Below are 22,140 nucleotides of genomic sequence, written 5' to 3' on the forward strand. Positions count from 1 at the left end.
CTTTATGAGTGAGCCACCTCTTTAGGCATTTGACTTGTTGTGTAAACAGGTAAAAGCATTGTAAAATTAACGAATTAATTTACTCTTGTTTTTTTTTACTCTTTATTGTGGCAACAAAAGAGAAACTTTGCAAAAGAAAAAAATCTTAATAATTTTGCTACAGTTTATTTTCTATTTCAGTTTTTCTTTTCAGTTTTCTTAGTTCTCTTTTCAATGGTTTAGTTTACATGCATCTGTTTAGTGGATTAAATCTTCAGAAACGGAAAACTCATTTGAAAGAGAGAGGTGTATTAATGATTCATGAATTAAAATGACTATGCTGGTTAAATAACCTCCTGAAGAGGTAAAAACCTGTCCAAGTGGTTGTTAAAATACAAATATGTTTGTATATTTTCAAATAATTTCAAAAAATTAGTGATAAGGATTCAAACAAGTAGTAACAAGTGAAAATGGGCACAATTAGTGACATGGAAAGAGTTAAAGAGAGAAGGGCTGATGATTTTGAGAATGTGCTAAACCGAGATAGAGTCACAGGAAAAAATATAGAGGAAAGATGAACAAGTTTTTGATACCTTGTATTTGTATCTGAAGGAAGATTTGTATTGCAAGGAAGAATTAATGACAGTACTAAAAGGATTATAAAATAAAAAAACCCACAGGTGTTGATTGCGTGGTAAATGAGTTACTTAAATATGATGCCTCTGAGCTTAGAAATAAGCTATTGAAGATTATGAATATAATTTTTGAAAAAGGGGAAGTTCCTAGTAATTTGGGAAAACCCTAATTAAACCACTGTATAAGAAAGGTGATAAGAATGAGTCTGGTAATTATTGGGGCATTAGCCTTGTCTCTGTGGGTAAAATTACATAGTAATATGGTACTTTTTAGACCAAGAGATGCTCTAGACAAAGTTATAAGAGAAGAACAGTGCAATTTTAGAAAAGGTAGAGGATGTTTTGACCAAGTTTTCACTCTTGGGTTAGTAATTGAGAAGTGCCTGAGCTATAAAACACCTTTGGTCCTCAGTTTTATAGATATTGAGCAATCGTTTGATTCTCTTGATAGTGGAGCTTTAGCAAAGGTCTTATCCTTGCATGGTATACCAGACAAATACATTAAAATGATTAGTGCTACCTACAAGAATAACACTGCTGAGGTTAGGGTAGGAAATGAGGTTAGCAGCTGGTTTTGTATTAAATCAGAAGTTTAGCGGTGTTGAGTTCTATCCCCCTTTATATGGATCTTTTTGATGGACTTTGTCTTAAGGAGCATAGGAAACGCAATGGGAGAACATAGAATTAAATAAGAACGAAAAATTTAACTGGTCTTAGATTATACTGATGATTTAAGCATCCTAGATGAAAGTGTGAGCAAAATGAATGAACTTTTAGAGGTTTTGCAAGTTCAAGGTTCAAGTTAGAATATGTTTGAAAATTAATGTGAAGAAGACTAAGGTGTTAAGACTAGGAATAAGTGAAGATGAAAAGCTGACGTTGGGTAACGAAAATATTGATCAACTGGTCAGCTTCACTTACCCTGGTAGTATTATTAGTAAATATGGTGCGAGCAGTGGAGATGTTAAAAGTAGAATAGCCAAGGTTCAGGGTGTTTTTTCACAGTTAAAAAAAGTTTGGAAGACTAGAAAGATAAGTCTGCAAACCAAGATTAGAATATAGGAAGCTACAGTGATGACAGTCGTCAAATATGGTTCTGAAGCATGGCCACTCCAAAAAGTGGATAAAGATTTGCTAGATGTTTTCCAGAGAAATTGCCTACGGGTTGTTCTGGGTACCCAGCTGACTGACTGCATTTCAATCAGTAGGCTGTACAAAAAGTGTGGTTCAATCCTGCTTTCTAGGACTGTTATGAGAGTAAGGTTGAGATGGTGAGGGTACATTCTGCCGATGATGGATGACAGATTGCCAAAGATTGTCCTTTTTGGCCAACTGTCTAGGACTAAATGGAAGGCAGATTTTCTGCAGTTGGGGTTGGAGGAAGTCATAAAGAAAGATATTAGGGAAATGGGAGCTTCCTTAGAGGGTTTAGAGAGGGAGGCTTTGAATAGATTGGGAGGCGCAAAATATAGGCAAAACCTGTCCAAATGCTAGAAAGAAAAATTATTGGGATTTTTTTTATGATTTATGCAACAAAAGTTTTTTAATATTTGGAGGTAAAGCAGCAAATGGGAGGAAAGATAGGAACAGGCTGAAAAACAGCCTGAGACTAGTTGGTCCTGGGTGGGGAGTCTCTTTTTTGAAACTTGTCATTTTGCAAAGGTTTATAATTACATTTTTAAAGAAATGGAGGCACTGCACGACTTTTCTGCACTCAAGCATTACTAACCTACCTTTTTTTTTTTGGAAAAATGGACTATTGATTTTTACTTTCTTTGATAATAATTTGTAGGACTTATTTTTGGTTGGATTAAATTTTATTTGACTTCCTGGGAGGATCCAGGGTGCCAAGCCTGGATCCTCCCATCATCCAGACTTTAAGAAAAACAGGACAGGACATGGAGAGATCCACTCTATTTACCAATATCTAAGATTAAAGCACACTTACTAGAAAAAAAATCATTAAGAACACTCTTAATCAGAGAATAACAATTCTTTTCTTATTTTTACCTGGTATTGGCTTATTTGTAATGCATTCATTGTGTTCAAGAAGATGTGGCTATTAGCCTATTTGCCGAGAGATAAGCACCGTTTTTTTTTGTTATATTATATAAACAAATATTTGTCTATCTAATGTATGAATCTATAAATCTGCATTAGAACAAGATATGGCTCTATGAAAATTAGCCATTAAAAAGATTCACCAAGGTCTAAAAGAAGTTTAAGCATACACATTAAAAGGGGCTTTTTATCTCCAAATGCCTCCCAAAATGTTATTTTTTTCTACTCAAAAATTGAATTTTTTAGACTAAAAATGAAAACGTAACAAATTTAATAGGCTAGCTTTGGAAGGACAACTTTTTTTATATCTAATTTTTTTTTTTTAATTATCACTTGCTAAAGTTGTGGATTTCGTTTATAGAATAATTACCATAACCAAACCACTGTTTTAACAGGAGAATGAAGAAAAGTGGGTCTCTTTTACCTTGAGTAAATGAACAAAGCTGCTGGAATTCCTCATATAAGGCTTTTTGATAATTTAAATACATTGTTCTGTTTTCTAAGGTATCCCATAGGAGAAATAAGGTCTTTTTAACTTTAGATTCCCCTCCTCCTCCAAACTATCTGTGGAAAAGATCCTCTAGTACACACACAACATAGGTTATGTCTTAGTTTATTGTTATGAATGGGAAGTCATTGTTGGGACTGGAATCAAAAGAAGTTGCAAAAGGTTTGATGATCAAGGATGACAGGTATTTTTTTTTACCCAAATATAATTTTTGTGTAATCTAATGTTGTTTTTGTTTAAAAAAGTTGTCTTTTGCCTGGGTCCTGAACCCTTGGACTAACTTTTGTAGGGATTTCTACTCTTCATCCAGCCTATTTCCTTGTTGTGTTGGTATGTTTTTATGCATTATAGTTTAACAAAGCTACTGTATTTTCAGATTAAATGATGGATACACAGCATCATAGATATTCATTGAAATGGAATGAATTTCAGTCTCATGTCTCAAAAGCGTTTGAATCATTACGAGAACAGGAAGCATTTACTGATATAACATTGGGCTGTGAAGGGAAGATTCTTAAGGCTCACCGAGTTGTTCTCTGTGCCTCAAGTCCTTATCTCAGACAGTTATTAGAGGTATATTTTCCTTTACATTATCATCAATTCTCATAGCTTAGTCTGAAGTTTCATGTGGCCAGGAAGGAGTAAGGAGTATTCTCATGGGAGGAGGAGGGATGATCAGAGAATCAAAATTACAAATGAAGTATATTCTTTGATGTCTAGAATCCCATTTTTCTATTCATGCTGTGGAGGAGCCCCATATCCTGTTCCCTTTTGATACAAGTATGACTAGACCCATCCCTAAATGTAGTGTGTGAATTCCCCTGAGACTGAAGGATCCTGCCCCCCCCCTCTAAAAAAAAAAATAGAAATAGGGGACTAAAAGCTCTTCTTTGTGTTAATGTCTTCCCACTAGGGAAAGACCCTCACCTACAATAAAAGTTGTTCCTACAAAAAGGGGAGCAATAGAAGGGTGTACTCTTAGAGGTTTCTTAAGGTCTAGTGGGAAGATAAAGAAGACAAACCTACATTTATCTTTTAATACCCAGATTAGTGATGAATTTGAATGTATACCCCCCCCCCCTTCCCTTCAAAAGAAATGTTGGATTCCTCCTGTAGACTTGATGTTCTAGCTGATAAACCAAAAATAACATTTTAATTTCTTGTAGATTTATCGAAAGGTGTGAAATAACTATTGTACAATTTACTTTGGTTATTTTTGCGACCAAAGATGCTGCTTTTTTGTAAAATAAAAAGTAAGTATGACGGCACTAGACTCTTAAGGTCCAAACCGGCGGTGCTGATCTCCGTTTCGTGGCGCTTCAGTCAGGAAGTGCAATGGGGGCTGGGGGCCAGCCATCCTGCGCTCTCGCACACCCTTCCTGCTTACCTTCCCCAGATTTTTCCAGGTACCCATTTAGAGCTGGGTGGACTCTGGCTAAGCTTACAGTCACACCACTGATCCGCGTCCCAAACCAAATAACTGGCCACGCCAGGGATCGAACCCATGCCTCTTGGACAAAGAATTCTCAACCCAGCGCCCGTCCACTTGGCCAGGACGGATATCGAGTTAAATATCGAGTTTTTGCAGTGAAGATGAAGAACAAATGATAGAAATGAATTAAAACCATATGAAAATATATTGATGAAGAAAACAAAAATCATATTTTAAATTATTAAACCATTTAGTAGTGACATTAAAACAATATATAGACTTTGACAGAAATGTGTTTTTATTACATATGGGAGAAGACAAATTATCGGAAAGAATGATTTTTACGTCAGTGAGCTAAGGTAAATTGAAGCTAAAATGAACAAATATGTTTTGGCCAAAATCTTGTATATTTTGATGATGGAAACTATGGTCTGATTCACTGACCAAATTCATGGTCAGATTATGGAATGATTGATAAAGATTGCCATTAAAGTTTCTTTTTTTGTATATTTAATATGAAAGTATTCTAAAAGGGACAATAAGATAGTATGGACATTGCCAGAATGGACAAGACAAGTGTTCTAAATTAACCATTTTAAAATCAGCTGTGAAAATTTAGAAACTGGATATATTGCTCAATTGATAAGTAAAATAGGTAAGCAAAGAGATAGTACAAATAAGCATATAATTTTTAATAACCTAATACATTTCAAGGCGGAAACCGTGGCCTGATTTTCTGACCAAATTCATGGTCAGATTATGGAATGGTTGATAAAGATTGCCATTAATGGTTCTTTTTTTGATATTTAACATGAAAGTATTTTAAAAGGGAAAATAAGATAGTATAGACATTGCCAGAATTGACAAGCCGAGTTTTCTAAAGTAACCATTTTAAAGTCAGCTGTCTAAAGGAAAGGAAAAATTAAAAACTGGATATATTGGCCAATTGATAAATAAAAAAGATAAGCAAAGACAAAATACAAATAAACATACAATTTTTAAGAACCTAATACATCTCAAGGCGGAAACCGTGGCTTGATTTTCTAACCAGTGCAAGGTCAGATTATGGTATGGTTGTTGGTGGTTGCTATTTAGCGATTGTTTTAAGACTTCTGACTGACTGTGGAAGTTGTTTAAAAGAGACAGTACAGACAGTGACAGAATTACTTTTTTTTTATTATATAGAGAACAAGGTGAATGTTCTAAAGTAATGGTTATTAAGTGAGCAAGATTAGCTAAATAAAAGCCAAATTAAAGAGCTGGATATACTGGGAAATTTTTTATCAACAGAAGATGAAATTAAAGCATGAAAATTATTCTAAGAGTCTTATACAGTTAAATAACTGAAACTGGGGCCTGGTTTTCTGACCAGTGCAAGGTCAGATTATGGTATGGTTGTTGGTGATTGCTATTAGCGATTCTATTCTGACTTTTGACAGACTGTGGAAGTTGTTTAAAAGAGACATTAAGACAGTACAGACAGTGACAGAATTATTTTTTTTTATTATATAGAGAAAACAGCTAAATAAAAGCCAAATTAAAGAGCTGGATATATTGGCAAACTTTTATCAACAGAAGACAAAATTAAAGCAAGAAAATTATTCTTAAGAGTCTTATACAGTTAAATAACTGAAACTGGGGCCTGGTTTTCTGACCAAACACGTGATCAGGATTGTTGCTATGAGGCTTGACAGAATTTGCTATGACTGATTTTTTTTTTTTTTTTTTTACCGACAACTGACTGACCATGGAAGCTGTATAATAGTACATGCACATATTGGCAAAACTATTTGTCATGTAGAGAAGAATTGAAATTTGAAGTGAGGGTTTGAAAAGTCAGTTGACCAAACAAATATTATATGATATGACCAAAACTAATAATATAACACAAACTAATAATACATATCAAGTTTAAACACTGAAGTTTTGGTCAAATGTTTAGTGAGTCGAAAAGCTTATTCGTCAAAAAATCAAGCAATAATAAGATTACAACGTTAAAAAAGCCCTTCACTTTTCATGACCAAGAATGTGGCCTGATTTTACGGCCAGTCATAGGCAGCGCAATCGCGCTGCCTAAGTAAAGAACGATGTAGGCACGGTGTATTATTATTTTTTTTTCTTTTTCCATACCAGTGCACTTCGTTTCGAAGGACTTGTCGTAGAAACTTCGAAAAAGGCTCATTCGATTGGAAATTGAAGTGGCTAGTGCCATTTTTAACAGTCAAAAGTGATTGGAAGGCAACTAACACCCCTTCCACGCCCACCATTTCCCCAAACACATCCAACCAATTTCAGATAGCCATTTTGTTCAGAGTAGTTGAATTTCAGATAGAAAATATGTTTTTGAGGAGGTCATTCCCCCACAAGCCACAGGGCCATGGTTTTAAGCTGTGTCCTGGGGGCATATAAGAACGATGTTGGCACAATGTATTATGTATTATTTTTTTTTCCTTTAGACCAGGGCACTTCGTATCGAAGAAGTTGTCTTAGAAGCTTCGAAAAGGGCTCATTCGATTGGAAATTGGAGTGGCTAGTGCCCTTTTTAATAGTCGAAAGCTATTGGAAGGCAACTAACACCCCTTCCACGCCCACCATTTCCCGAAACACATCCAAAGAAAATTTTGAGATAGCCATTTTGTGCAGCATAGTTGATTTCCAGATAGAAATTATGTTTTTGAGGAGGACACTCCCCCACAGTCCTCAGGGCGAGGGTTGTAAGTTATGCCCTAGGGGAATATAAGGTTTCTATAGTTATCGTAGAAACTTCAAAAAGGGCTCATTCGATTGGAAATTCAAAGGGCTAGTGCCCTTTTTAATAGTCGAAAGTGATTGGAGGGCCCCTAACCCCGCTCTCACGCCCACCGTTTCCCCAAACACATCCAATCAAAATTGTGAGATAGCCGTTTCATTCAACGTAGTTTTTAGTTCTGGAAATTAGGTCTTTGAGGATGACAAACCTCCCCCCCCCACAGCCCTCAGGGCAAGGGGTGTAAGTTATGCCCCGGGGGCATATAAGGTTTTATATAACGCGTTGTCATAGAAACTTCAAAAAGGGCTCATTCGATTGGAAATTGAAATGGCTTGTGCCCTTTTTAATAGTCGAAAGTGATTTTAGGGCAACTACCACCCCTTCCACGCCCACCATTTCCCAAACACCTCCAATCAAAATTTTGAGATAGCCATTTTGCTCCACGCAGTTTAAAGTTCAGGACCTTATACCTTTTAGCAGGACACTCCCCCCCCCCCCCACAGTCTTCAGGGCATGCCCTGGGGGCATATAAGGTTTTTTATTGAAATCTTTGTTGTAGAAACTTGAAATAGCGCTCATTCGATTGGAAATTCAAAGGGCTAGTGCCCTTTTTAATAGTTGAAAGTGATTTGAGGGCAACTAACCACCCTCTCACGCCCACCTTTTTCCCAAACACATCCAATCATATTTTTTAGATATTCATTTTGTTCAACGTAGTTGAAAGTTTTGGAAATTAGGTCTTTAAGGATGATAATCCTCCCCCCCCCCCAGCCCTCAGGGCAAGGGTTGTAAGTTATGCCTTTGGGGTGTAAAAGGTTTCTATAGATGGTAATGTTGTAGAAACTTCAAAAAGGGCTCATTGAATTGGATACTGTAAAGGTTAGTAGCCTTTTTAATAGTTGAACGTGAGTGAAGGGAAACTAACCCCCCTCTCATAACTATTGTTTCTCAAAACATTTCCAATCAAAATTTTGAGATATCCAATATGTTCAACACAGTTGAAAGTTCTGTAAATTAGGTCTGTTAGGATGATAACCCCCTCAAAGCCCTCAATGCAAGGGTTGTAAGTTATGCCCTGGGGGCATTCAAGGTTTATATAGGAAATTGTTGTAGAAATTTCAAAAAGGGCTCATTTGATTGGAAATTGAAATTATCCTTTTTTAATAGTCAAAAGTGAGTGGGGAGTATTTAAACCCTCTATCACGCCCACCATTTCCGCAAAAACATTCAATCAAATTTTAGAGATAGCCTTTTGTTCAACGTAGTTGAAAGTTCTGGAAATTATGTATTTAAGGATGAAAACCCCCCATAGCCCCAATGGTAAAGGTAGTGTAAGTTATGCCCTGGGGGCATATAAGGTTTTTATAGATAGAGTTGTCGTAAAAACTTCAAAAGGGGCTCATTCAATTGGAAATTGAGAGGGCTAGTGCCCTTTTTAATAGTCGAAAGTGATTGGAGAGTAACTAACCCCCCTCTCGCGCCCGTCATTCCTCCGAACACATCCAATCAAAATTTTCGGATAGTCATTTTGTCAACGTATTAGAAAGTTCTGGGAATTAGATCTTTGAGGCTGACAACCCCCCCCCCCCGCGCCCTCCGGGCAAGGGCTGTAAGTTATGCCCTGGGGGCAAATAAGGTTTTTATTGAAAGTGTTGTCGTAGAAACTTCAAAAGGGCTCATTTGATTGGATATTGAAAGGGCTGGTGCCTTTTTTAATATTTGAAATTGATTTGAGAGCGACTAACGCCCCTTTCACACCCACCATTTCCCCAAACATATCCAATAAAAATTTTGAGATAGCCATTTTGTTTGACGTAGTTGAAAGTTTTTGGAAATTAGGTCTTAGAGGATGATAACCACCCTAACAGCCCATAGGGTAAGGGTTTTAATTTATGCCCTGGGGGCATATAAGGTGTTTATAGAAATTGTTGTCGTAGAAACTCAAAAAGGGCTCATTCGATTGGAAATCTAATAGCCTAGTGCCCCTTTTAATGGTCGAAAGTGAATAGAAGGCTTGAAATTTTTATAGTGAAGATCGATGTGGGTATAATGTATTATTTTTTGATGTTGTACTTGTTTAGACCAGGGCACTTCGTATCGAAAGAGCTGTCGTAGGAACTTCGGAAAGGGCTCATTCGATTGAAAATAGAAAGGGCTGATGCCCTTTTTAATATTCGAAAGGGAATTTAGGGCAATCAATCCCCCTCCCGCGCCCACCCTCCCGTTTACCCATTATGTTTAAGAACTAAATGTTCCCTTAAGATTAAATCAAAATGCACTGTGAAAATGCTAATTCCCAATAAGGCATTTCAGCAGTATCCCAAGAACGACTGAGAGTTTTATGTTCAAACTTTGGGGGCTACTTCTGCTCTTAAAATTGAACCAAATCAAAATAGCGTAAGTGTATCCAAGCTATCAAAGTAAGTAAACAGATTTTTTTGCGAATGGTATCAAGTTTTCTATTTCAGATCAACCAGAGGAGGTATGAAACTATATTACATATAAGGCCAGAACATAATTTGCACTTTACTGAAAAAAATGCAAATGAATGTGCATTGTCAGTTTAATATACATATACTGATATTTAGTTGTTAAAGGATATAAAATGTTAGTATTATTTGATTTATTAGAGTTATAAAAGTAAAAACATTTATATTTTTTTCAGTAAAGAACAAATTTTGTTATCGTCTTGGGAAGCCATATGGGTTTTGAACCTAACTTGTGTTATTTTCTGCTCGTTTTGAGTTTGACTCTTTCATTTATTGTAATATCTGTTCGTTTTGGGTTTCATTTATTTATCGATACTGATTTGTGGTAGTTTCACGGTTGTTAGATTATTTGATTTTATTTTTGCTCATTTTTTGTTTAATGGAGTTCTTTAGTTTTCTTTGAAAAACTTATTCTGTGGAAAAAGCTGTTTTAATTAATTACATAATAAGATCCTAGAGTGATAAATGGAATTTGTTATGACTGATTCATGTTATTATGTATGACTGATTGTTGAAGTTGTTTTAAAGCAGCAGTAAAGTGGAATTACTAGAATGAAGATTTGAAAGCCAAATGTAAAGCAAAGCCAAAATGCAAAGCCAAATCTTTTGGCAACATTTTCTCTCAAAAGCTTATGTCCAATTTCCATAGTATGCCCGCCATAGCAGCACTCTATCCCTTCTGTCAACCTCATCCAGGCAAGTTGATTATGGGTCCATTGTATATGGTCCTTGTTCAATGAGCCAACTGCAGAAAGTTGAGTACAAAATGACGCAATTAGCCTCGTATTTGGTCTGAGGAAACCGGCAGTAATTGTAATGTTTTGGCGTAAAGACAGTAGACTATAAAAATAACAGAAAGAAGAAAAATCCTCTTAATGAATTATTTCTAAAAAATTGAAGCCAATAGCTCACACACATTGCACAACCGGCGAATAAATGCATTCATGTTTAGAGGTCGCGCAAATGAATCTGCAAATGTACAAGTTAAATTCACTGTTCCAGCTGGGACTATTGTCCCCACTTTCCCCCAGACCCCTCCATGGACATGGACACTCTTCATAATTAATGCTATCTTCTCACATTGGACAAAAGAATTCACCCCCATCCAATATGTCCAGAAAAGAATTTGCCTAACTCAGTAAAGTTACAAAAATTAATGAAAATGATGGTCATATGAGGCAGATTTTCGGTCCCTTAATATTGCAATTTGTGAGAAACTGTTTGATAATCCATCTTTTGTGTCAGCTGATTTGATCGGCACAACTACCACAAAATGCCACCACAAGCTACGACCACCACTTAAAAGCCTGGATGACTTAAGCTGCACTAAGAGTACTGAACCCGAAATACACACCTGAATTATCCAGTTTCAGGAATCTAAAGGTCTACTACAGGACATATAATTAGCAGCTACCCTTAAGCCGGCATGATGAGATCTGCACAAAGAGTGTACAACTCTCGAAATATATGCCTGGTTTCTCCAGTTCCTCATGCCCAAAGAGCCACTACAAGACATAATTAGCTGCCACCCGTAATAGTTCAACACACCTCACATAAAAAGAGAAAGGAAGATGGTTGGATAGTCTTGACTAAAATCACATATAGCCTAACTGATGAAGAAGAAGGTCTACTTCCTTTAAATCTTCTCCAGTCTACAGCAAATTTCCAATGGCATACTTTTGATAAAAAAGCCCTTTTAACGATAAGATTGGCAAAAAATATCATTATCTGTCATGACTAAGAACGGTCCTTCAAGACTAATTTGCTTATTCTCTGGCTATGTGGCAATGAGCCAATACCATTATATTGATGAAAGTTAACCAACACTATTAAACATTGCGGGGTCGAACGTAAAATAAAGCTTATACAGTAAGTTTAGCTAACAGTAATGAAATGAATGTCAACCTTCATTTTCTTTACATGCTCTAGCTAAGTTATAATGACGCAATTACTGCTAACAACTCATAAGAGTACTAACCATCAGACGCAACAACAGTTGTGCACACTCTTTCTCCATCCCATTATTCATAGTTTCACTCTTTACTCCTTTCCATGATGTTCCGATTCCCTTTAAAAAGTATTTCTTATAAACTCTACACCCTATTCGAGGAAGTCCTACTATCTGTTTAGACCTAGCTGGATTCCTAAAAAGTGCAAATTTTTCTGGAATTTCTGCCCTTTGTACTTGAAATTAACCTAACCATCTTGAGTCTTCTACGTAATTTACCTAGACGCTACTCTTTGCCCTTTCTGCCCTTTGTACTTGAAAGTAACCTAACCATCTTGACTCTTCTACGTAATGTACCTAGACCCTACCCTTTCCCTTTCTGCCCTTTGTACTTGAAAGTAACCTAACCATCTTGAGTCTTCTACGTAATGCACTTAAACGCTACCCTTTGCCCTTTCTGCCCTTTGTACTTGAAAGTAACCTAACCATCTTGAGTCTTCTACATAATGTACCTAGACGCTACTACACTCATCTGTCTTGCTAATAATGCTACTTTGGTAAATTACTATATCAACATGATACATTTTTTCAGTAACTAATACCATCTATTATAATTTTTAGTCTTCCTCTTATTATTCTTTGTTGTTAATTCTTCTTATTCTTAATCTAATTCTTGTTCATTGTTTTAAGATCAGTTTACTGATACATTAATTATCATCCCCAGTTCATAGTTTTTAATAACAACCAATTTTTTACTTCTTACTGATCAGCACAGCTTTCATTAAATGTCTTTTAATTTAATCCAAGTTTCATTGGTTTTTCGGCCAAATTTTTAAGAATTTTAATATTTTCCTATTATGGTATACAATAGCTGCGTAATTTTTTCAAAAGCAAAAGACATGCTGAAATTGACTTTGGAACCGAGAGAATTCTGTTTTAGAGTTAAGTCTTCTGAAGAAGAAAAAAAAAACTTAAAAAAATTTTAACCAAGTAAATGAAGTTTTATAAAAAAAAAAAACTGTTCGGTTTTTAGCAGTTATTTTCGACTGAACGTGAAAACTTACCATCACCTCTAATACTGCTTCAGCTATCTTAAAAGTCGAGTTTAATATTTAAGGGTCATGAATCTGGGCATCCCATTGTCTTCCTCAAAGATGTGAATCACATGGACATGGAAGCCATTTTGGATTTTATCTATACAGGAGCTGTGGATCTGGATCAAGCTCAACTGCAGTCATTTTTATCAACTGCAGAAGCGCTTCAGATAAAAGGTCTTACCAAGGCAGATGCTTTCCAAGATATTGACGACAAAGTATGTAGTGTTGCTCCATCTTATTATTTCTATTCTTTTTTGGTTTTTGGGTCTCTTTTTTATCTTTTCCTATTCTTCTTGTATCTATAATTTGTTCTTAAAGATACTTCAAGGCCGTATCCAGGGGGGGATGGGTTACCCGGTTTGAACCCCCCCCCCCCCCGAAATTTTTGACCGAGTCGAAAATTAGTCTAAAAAATACCTGTAAAGACAAAACCTTACCAGAAAAAAATATGCTTCCACACTAAATCCTATTGCAATCCTAGTAAACCCCCCTCCCCCCGAACAAAAATCCTGGATCCGAGCTTGAGATACTTCTTAGGTTTTCAATTTTTTTTTCCATTTTTCTACTTATTCCATTTATCATTCCTTTTTTATGACAGGTGGAAAGCCTTTGATTCTGCACATGTAAAGAATTTTGACTAATTATATACTCTTTAAGAAATAAAGCATTCACAGTAATATTTTTATTTGAATTAAATTACAGTAGGTTTCAACCAGATAACTTAGCCTAATGATACCAAAGATCATTAATGAAAATAGATTATTTGTTATTATTTGCGTCCTATAATACCCGATAACACATGGATTTAGTTGATTTTAGTAGATATTCTAGAAGGACTAAAATTTTAGTGTCATATGATTATTATAAACGTGATAGGGTTGTATTTCTAGTCGAGAGTCATTTTAGGGTGAAGGCTATAGCAAATAATTAATTATGATTAACAATAATTGGCTCCTGAACCGCTTCCACTGTTTGCAGAGAAAAGATGCTGCTAAACAGGAATATTACTATGTTAACGAAACAATACAATTACTGCAAAAAAAAGTGTTTGGTAACTGTAAAAAAGTGTTTGGTAAAAATTTCACTGCAAAAGTCTGCACAAAATAGTCTGGGTTGTGTTGTTAAGTTGGTTGTGTTGAATTAAAGTTGTGTTGAATTAAAAAAAAAAAACAATACAATTCCTGTCGGTAAAAAAAAAAAAGTTTGGTGAAAAGACAGCACAACATAGTCTGGATTGTGTTGTTAAGTTGGTTGTGTTGAATTAAAAAAAAAAAACAAAACAATTCTTGTCGGTAAAAAAAAATGTTTGGTAAAAAGTCAGTGCAAAGGTCAGTACAAAATAGTCTTGATTATGTTGTTAAGTTGGTCGTGTTGAATTAAGATTTTGTTGAATTACAAAACAATACAATTCCTGTCGGTAAAAAAAATGTTTGGTGAAAAATCAGTGCAAAAGTCAGCACAACATAGTCTGGGTTGTGTTGAATTAAACTTGTGTTGAATTAAAAACAATACAGTTCCTGTCGGTAAGATAAAGTGTTTGGTGAAAAGTCAGTGCAAAAGTCAGCACAACATAGTCTGAGTTGTGTTGTTAACCTGGTTGTGTTGAATTTAAAAAAAAACAACAATACAATTCCTGTTGGTAAAAAAAATTGTTTGGTGAAAAGTCAGTGCAAAAGTCAGCACAACGTAGTCTGGGTTGTGTTGTTAAGATGGTTGTGTTGATTTAAAGTTGTGTTGAGTTAAAAAAAAACAATACAATTCCTGTCGGTAAAAAAAATTGTTTGGTGAAAAGTCAGTGCAAAAGTCAGCACAACGTAGTCTGGGTTGTGTTGTTAAGATGGTTGTGTTGAATTAAAGTTGTGTTGAGTTAAAAAAAAACAATACAATTCCTGTCGGTAAAAAAAAAAGTGTTTGGTAAAAAGTCAGTGCAAAGGTCAGTACAACATTGTCTTGGTTGTGTTGTTAAGTTGGTTTGGTCGAATTAAAATTGTGTTGAATCAAAAAACAATTCAATTCCTGTCGGTAAAATAAAGTGTTTGGTCAAAAGTCAATGCAAAAGTCAGCACAGCATAGTCTGGGTTGTGTTGTTAAGTTGGTTGTGTTGAATAAAAATTGTGTTTAATTAAAAAAAAACAATACAATTCCTGTCGGTTAAAAAAAAAATTGTGAAAAGTCAGCACAACATAGTCTGGGTTGTGTTGTTAAGTTGGTTGTGTTGAATTAAAGTTGTGTTGAGTTAAAAAAAAACCAATACAATTCCTGTCGGTAAAAAAAAAGTGTTTGGTAAAAAGTCAGTGCAAAGATCAGTACAAAATAGTCTTGGTTATGTTGTTAAGTTGGTTGTGTTGAATTAAAGTTGTGTTGAATCAAAAAACAATACAGTTCCTGTCGGTAAGATAAAGTGTTTGGTGAAAAGTCAGTGCAAAAGTCAGCACAACATAGTCTGGGTTGTGTTGTTAAGCTGGTTGTGTTGAATTAAAGTTGTGTTGAATTAAAAAAAAACAATACAATTCCTGTCGGTTAAAAAATTTTGGTGAAAAGTCAGTGCAAAAGTCAGCACAACATATTCTTGGTTGTGTTGTTAAGTTGGTTGTGTTGAATTAAAAAAAAAAAACAATACAATTCCTGTCGGTAAAAAAAAAAATGTTTGGTGAAAAGTCAGCACAACATAGTCTGGGTCGTGTTGTCAAGTTGGTTGTGTTGAATTAAAAAAAAAACAATACAATTCTTGTCGGTAAAAAAAAATGTTTGGTAAAAAGTCAGTGCAAAGGTCAGTACAACATAGTCTTGATTCTGTTGCTAAGTTGGTCGTGTTGAATTATGGTTTTGTTGAATTGAAAAACAAAGCAGTTCCTGTCGGTAAAAAAAATGTTTGGTGAAAAATCAGTGCAAAAGTCAGCATAACATAGTCTGGGTTGTGTTGAATTATAGTTGTGTTGAATTAAAAAAAAAAAATACAATTACTGTCGGTAAAAAAATTGTTTGGTGAAAAGTCAGTGCAAAAGTCAGCACAACATAGTCTGGGTTGTGTTGTTAAGTTGGTTGTGTTGAATTAAAAAAAAACAAAAACAATACAATTCCTGTTGGTAAAAAAATTGTTTGGTGAAAAGTCAGTGCAAAAGTCAGTACAACGTAGTCTGGGTTGTGTTGTTAAGATGGTTGTGTTGAATTAAAGTTGTGTTGAGTTAAAAAAAACAAACAATACAATTCCTGTCGGTAAAAAAAAGTGTTTGGTAAAAAGTCAGTGCAAAGGTCAGTACAACATAGTCTTGGTTGTGTTGTTAAGTTGGTTGTGTTGAATCAAAAAACAATACAATTCCTGTCGGTAAAATAAAGTGTTTGGTGGAAAGTCAATGCAAAAGTCAGCACAGCATAGTCTGGGCTGTGTTGTTAAGTTGGTTGTGTTGAATAAAAGTTGTGTTGAATTAAAAAAAAAACAATACAATTCCTGTCGGTTAAAAGAAAAATTTGGTGAAAAGTCAGCACAACATAGTCTGGTTTGTGTTGTTAAGTTGGTTGTGTTGAATTAAGGTTGTGTTGAGTTAAACAAAAAATATACAATTCCTGTCGGTAAAAAAGAGTGTTTGGTAAAAAGTCAGTGCAAAGGTCAGTACAACATAGTCTTGGTTGTGTTGTTAAGTTGGTTGTGTTGAATTAAAGTTGTGTTGAATCAAGAAACAATACAGTTCCTGTCGGTAAAATAAAGTGTTTGGTGAAAAGTCAGTGCAAAAGTCAGCACAACATAGTCTGGGTTGTGTTGTTAAGCTGGTTGTGTTGAATTAAAAAAAAACAATACAATTCCTGTTGGTTAAAAAATTTTGGTGAAAAGTCAGCACAGCATATTCTGGGTTGTGTTGTTAAGTTGGTTGGGTTGAATTAAAGTTGTGTTGAATTAAAAAAAACAAAAAACAATACAATTCCTGTCGGTAAAAAAAATTGTTTGGTGAAAATTCAGTGCAAAGGTCAGTACAGCATAGTGTGGGTTGTGTTGTTAAGTTGATTGTGTTGAATTAAAGTTGTTTTGAGTAAAAAAAACAATACAATTCTTGTCGGAAAAAAAGAAAAAACATCGGTGTTACTAAAAAGTTCCCACCACAAAACAAAATCTGGCAACTAGAGATGAAGAACCCTTATGTAATAAGTCAGTACAAACGGTACGTTTTTTTTTCAAGCGCGTGCAATAGATAACAAGAAAATAAAAATTATTATATACAAATAAAAGCTTTACCCTTGCTAAGGGAAGTCTCAGATATGACTTGGCGTGAATTCAGGAAGCGGGATTAATGTGTTCTGATCAAGGTTGCTTGGAAATTTTTCTGTTCTGAATTATGTACATATATTCTTTTTATAGTTTTATTTATATTGTGAAGATAAAATTTTCAAAAATTCAAATGCGTTTTCAGAGTTATGGCTTTCCTCATGTTTACAGTGCGACTAATGGTTGTTTGAAGAATTTGGGTGGGATCTTGGCATTAAGTTTCACATGCAAATTTTTTTTATCATAGTCTAGGGTTCTTTCTTTTCCAATTGTGGCGCTTCAAGACTGATGTCTCTCTTTTTTTTCATTTTTGTACAGTCAATATTCGTTTGGATAAAGTGAAAATTGTGTTTTTTGTCCTAAATAAAGATCACACTGCCTTTCCGTCAGAGAAACAAGAAAAAAGTTAGGTAACAAGGAAATGTTTCCTAAAGAAAGTTAATTGTTGAATAAAACTAATTGAATACTTCAGCTCTATTTTAGCCGTCCTCAACAAAATGAGAAAATAGCCTAAATTCAACTCTTTAATCTCAGATCTTGGGCATTGTGAAGATAAATCTTTTTTTTTTTTTACTCCTCTTTAGACCATGTTTGAAGCATGGTCTGTAAATTTTTGTCAGTGCTGTTTTTTAACTATGTATTTTAACTCTCATTTGTAGTTTATATCTATAGATGTATTTATATAGGCTATATATACTTAGTCTGTATTTATATTTATACTCTTTATTTATATTTAGTGTTTTAATATTTTTGTTAGCACTATTTAGTATTAGATAATATAAGTATTTAGTTAGTATTTTATTTATATTTAGTCTATATTTATATTTAACCTATTTGTATATTTAAATTGTATTTGCATTTATATGCTATGTTCTATATCCAGACTAAATTCTACGTAGGGTAAAAAAGAGTAAGTAAAACCAAAAGTCCTAAACTCCCCACTTCGACTACGTTCCTGGCTGAAGGGCTCACGGAAGTACAGGAGATCAGCACCGCCGGTATTGGACCTTCAAGAAGGTCTAGTGCCGCATCCTTTACCTTTACCTTACCTTTTGGAGTCGACAATATAAATGGTTGCACTAAAAATGCAAAGAACAACAACAAAATAAATGAAAACCATAATGAACAATAATCTAAAAGTCAATAATTAAAACTGTAAAAAGTCAATTAAAAAAATTAAAAAGATAAAAACTGGTCAAACTAAACTTAGAGCGAGAAATAAATGCATTTAAATTAAAACGGATACTAAGAAAATTTCAATAATTCAACTACAGTAAATCAATAAAAGAGTTAAAAACAATAAAAACTGGTCAAAAAAAAGGGGGGGGGGGGCAAGCAAATGAGTGCAAGAACCTGGGCAGTACCATCAGCTAATAAACAAAAATAGGGGGGGGGGAAGAAACTATTGAGACATTTTATTTATTTTTTCTGTAATGAAGGGGATAAAAGTTCTTTCGTATCTGGAAGTAACGCAGCGAATGGAGGACAGAGCAGGTATGGGCTCAGAAACAGCTCGAGGCGGCCGTAATCTGGATGGGGAGTGACGTTTGGGGAAAATACTTACCGTCCGAGGGTTTGTTATGGCATTTTTTGCAAAACGGTGGCACAACGAAACCCTCCTTTGCTCCAGAGTTTTCAAACTAGCTTTTTTTTTACGAGCACAGAGTATGGCACCTTGCCTTCTTTGAAAATTATTCGCAAGGCCCTTTTTTGAATTGATTCGATTTTTTCCGATTCTTCGCGAGAGATACCAGGGTGCCAAACTGGACAAGCATATTCTAGATGCGGGCAGACAAAAGACGTGTAAATTCGTAAGGAGTGGGAAGGGGGGACGCTGAATTTATTTAGGAGCTTAAGGAGGGCGATAGACACATTAGCTCTATGGATGATGTCTTTAACGTGGATATACCACTTTAAATTTGAAGAAATTGTGACGCCAAGTAGTTTAAATGAGGACACAGAAATATCAGGAGGGATAGGATTAAGAAAATAGTGCGAGGATTTGAGGAAACAAATGGGCATTATCATGGACTTAGAGGCGTTTAATGTCACGTCTAATTCTAAGGCCTCGTCTCCAAATTAATTGAGGATACACAAATGGTCACTTATTAAATTTATGAATCAAGTTTAAACAACCGTTAGGTCATCAACAAATTTCCATCGGTCAGGAAATTCCTTTGCGAGGCTGTTGATCATTACTGAAAAAAGGAGGGGACCTAGGAGAGTACCTTGGGGTATGCCGTTGTGAACAGGGAGAGGATTTGAATAATGGTTTTGGTATTTGACAACTTGCGATCTATTTGTTAAGAAGGAGGCAACTAATTTCACCAGTAAGGGATCAATATTGAACTCGTTGACAAGTTTTTCAATTAAAATATTGTGGTTAACAAGGTCGAATGCTTTCGGAAGGTCAATGGGAATTAAATTTAGCCAGGAATTAGGCTTTTCAAGTGTTTTCCCGATGTGATCAATAAAAGAAACGAGGTAATGGGAAGTAGAGGTGGATTTTAGGTTCCCAAATTGTTTCAAGTCAGTAAGAGGTAGGATGTTTTCCACCAATCTGCAAGTAATCCTTCATAAAGTTTCGAAAAAATATGAATAAGAGTTATAGGCCGAACGCCTTCAAAACCAGGCTTTCCGTTTTTCTTTTTCAAAGGGGTTATGAAACCCTGTTTCCAAATTGTAGGAATTTGCCCAGACTCGGTAATTGTGTTAAACAGGAAAGACAAGGGCTTAGACAAGAAATCACCGAAGACACTAATAAGAGGAAAGGGGATATCCAAAGGACAAATACTTGTCTTTCTTAGTTTTTGAATTCTTCTTTTTATCTCAGACGGGGAAACAGTGGGTAAAGAAGGGGAAAGGGCTCCTGATGGTAATAGGTCGGACAGTGGTTGAAGGCTCTGGACAATGGAAGCGAGGAATTCATTGAGATTATTGGCAGTAATATCAGGGGACTCGGGTAGATTGAAGTTAAGTTGTTCAAACCTCCTGCCACATAGCTTTTTAACCTCAGAATACCAGTTTTTTGGTCTATTAGTGAACAATACTTCGACCTTATTTTTGTAGTACGATCGTGCCAATTTGCGAATTTCTCTTTTAATTGATTTTCTTAGTTTATTGGCTTCACCTTGTTTACCATTTTTGAAAAGCTTCAATTTGGTTCTAATTAGTGTTTTTATAGTTTGGTTAATAAAGGGTTTATCACTGGAGCACTTTTTAAATTTTTTTTTCAGGGAAACAAATTTGATATTTGTCAATTAGCTTTTTGTGGAACATAGCCATTTTCTCATCAAGATTTTTTAAACTATAAACTCGGACCAATCTTCAGTATTCAGCTTTCGCCCACATTGGTAAGTTACACAATAGACTTGATAATGAATAAAGCCCTGAAAAATCACAGTAGAGTCGCCTTCAGACAACTGGATGGTTTTCTTAAATCCTTTACAGACTTAGACTTCGCAGATGACGTTTCCTTGCGGGAAACCGCCGCCGACAGCATGCAAGACATGGGTGATGATGCCTTTAAGCCTTCAAAGCATATTTGGCTCACCATAAGCAACTCTAAGACTAATGCGATGACCCTCAACCATTCTTCTTCATATCAAATTATCTTAGATAGTGAACCAATTAAAAGTGTCGAGGAATTAAAGTACCTTGGGTCTATTGTATCACCAGATGTCAGAGCTAGAAAGAATATTTCTGCTCGCATATCAAAGGCACGGGGATCCTTCACCACTCTAAAAAAGGCGGCATGGACCAGATGTGAAATCGCAACCAAAACCAAAATCGGAGTTTACACAGCATCCGTTCGAGGTGTGCTACTGTACGCTTGCGGGATGTAGCCGCTAAATCAGAAGAGGCGAGAGCTTTGGATAAGTTTGTTCGTTGCTGCCTTCGTTATTAACTCTGAATCATCAGGTTGTCTAAAATTCTCATTTGCTAAGTAAGAGACCGCTGTGGCTATTCTGAAGAACTATCTCTTGTCATTAAAAGACGTCGCCTCAAACAGCTTAGTCACACCTTACGTAGCCCCAAATTTACAATATGTCAAAACGCCCTAATTTGCGAGCAAGCTCTCCTATGGATACGACAGCTGGGAAGACAAAAGAAAAATCTTTGGCGAAAATTCAAGGAGGGCCTAGAACTATGAGGAGGCGGTAAGAGACCGCTGTGGCCATTCTGAAGAACTATCTCTTGTCATTAAAAGACGTCGCCTCAAACAGCTTGGTCACACCTTGCGTAGCCCCAAATTTACAATATGTCAAAACGCCCTCATTTGCGAGCAAGCTCTCCTGTGGAGACGACAGCTGGGAAGACAAAAGAAAAACCTTTGGCAAAAATTCAAGGAGGGCCTAGAACTATGAGGAGGCCTTCGAAAGCATGGTTGAAGATGTGACAAGGACGGGCTGAAGATCGCCGGGGAAGCTATAGTCGATAGATCGAAGTGGTCAACATAAGTAATTCCAAGATCCATGGGTGCCGGACAGGACATTTCTACGTCTGGTTCCCGCCGAAAATAAAAGTAAAGTAAGCACAACTTCCCTACACTGTTCAAATGCTCTAAGTTGGACCATTTTTCCGTTTGTTTTCAGGACTTACGCTCAACCCCTCCAGACAAGTATATCTGTGCCTGCGTGCCAGTGAAATCGAAAACTTACCGGTTTTCTATTTACTGTAACTGCCAGCTAACAAGCTACTTGCTAGCGGGGAGATTAAATGTATAAATAACTTGAAAATTTTTTTTTTTACTTTTCGAATAGGGGTTCAAAATATTTCTATCACACATGATTTTCGCGTAACGGTTTTTTAGGTTTTTGTTCATGACATTCGGCTGCTTGGGTAAAAATTAATTTCTGAGGAAAATTCTTTAATATAATTTAATCTGCTAAGTTCAAAAATAAGTGAGTTTTTTAAGCTCATGGTTTTTGCGCAATGATTTTATGATATTCTATTTTTTGGTCGAATTTTTGTCTTCAGGAAA

At 35.6% G+C, this 22,140-nt stretch overlaps 1 pseudogene across 1 annotated transcript; it reads left to right on the top strand.

Annotated features, from left to right (window-relative positions):
• The first annotated feature begins 3,565 nt into the window (after positions 1-3,565).
• LOC148947936 (longitudinals lacking protein-like pseudogene) lies at positions 3,566-17,923 on the top strand (annotated as a pseudogene). The gene is made up of 3 exons (XR_016142371.1): positions 3,566-3,756; positions 12,919-13,113; positions 17,894-17,923. The product of XR_016142371.1 is annotated as a longitudinals lacking protein-like pseudogene (transcript).
• The last annotated feature ends 4,217 nt before the right edge of the window (positions 17,924-22,140 follow it).

The sequence above is a fragment of the Artemia sp. Qi Xiang Cuo genome, chromosome 10 (assembly GCF_049724085.1).
Source record: "Artemia sp. Qi Xiang Cuo chromosome 10, ASM4972408v1, whole genome shotgun sequence".
NCBI lineage: Eukaryota > Metazoa > Arthropoda > Branchiopoda > Anostraca > Artemiidae > Artemia > Artemia sp. Qi Xiang Cuo.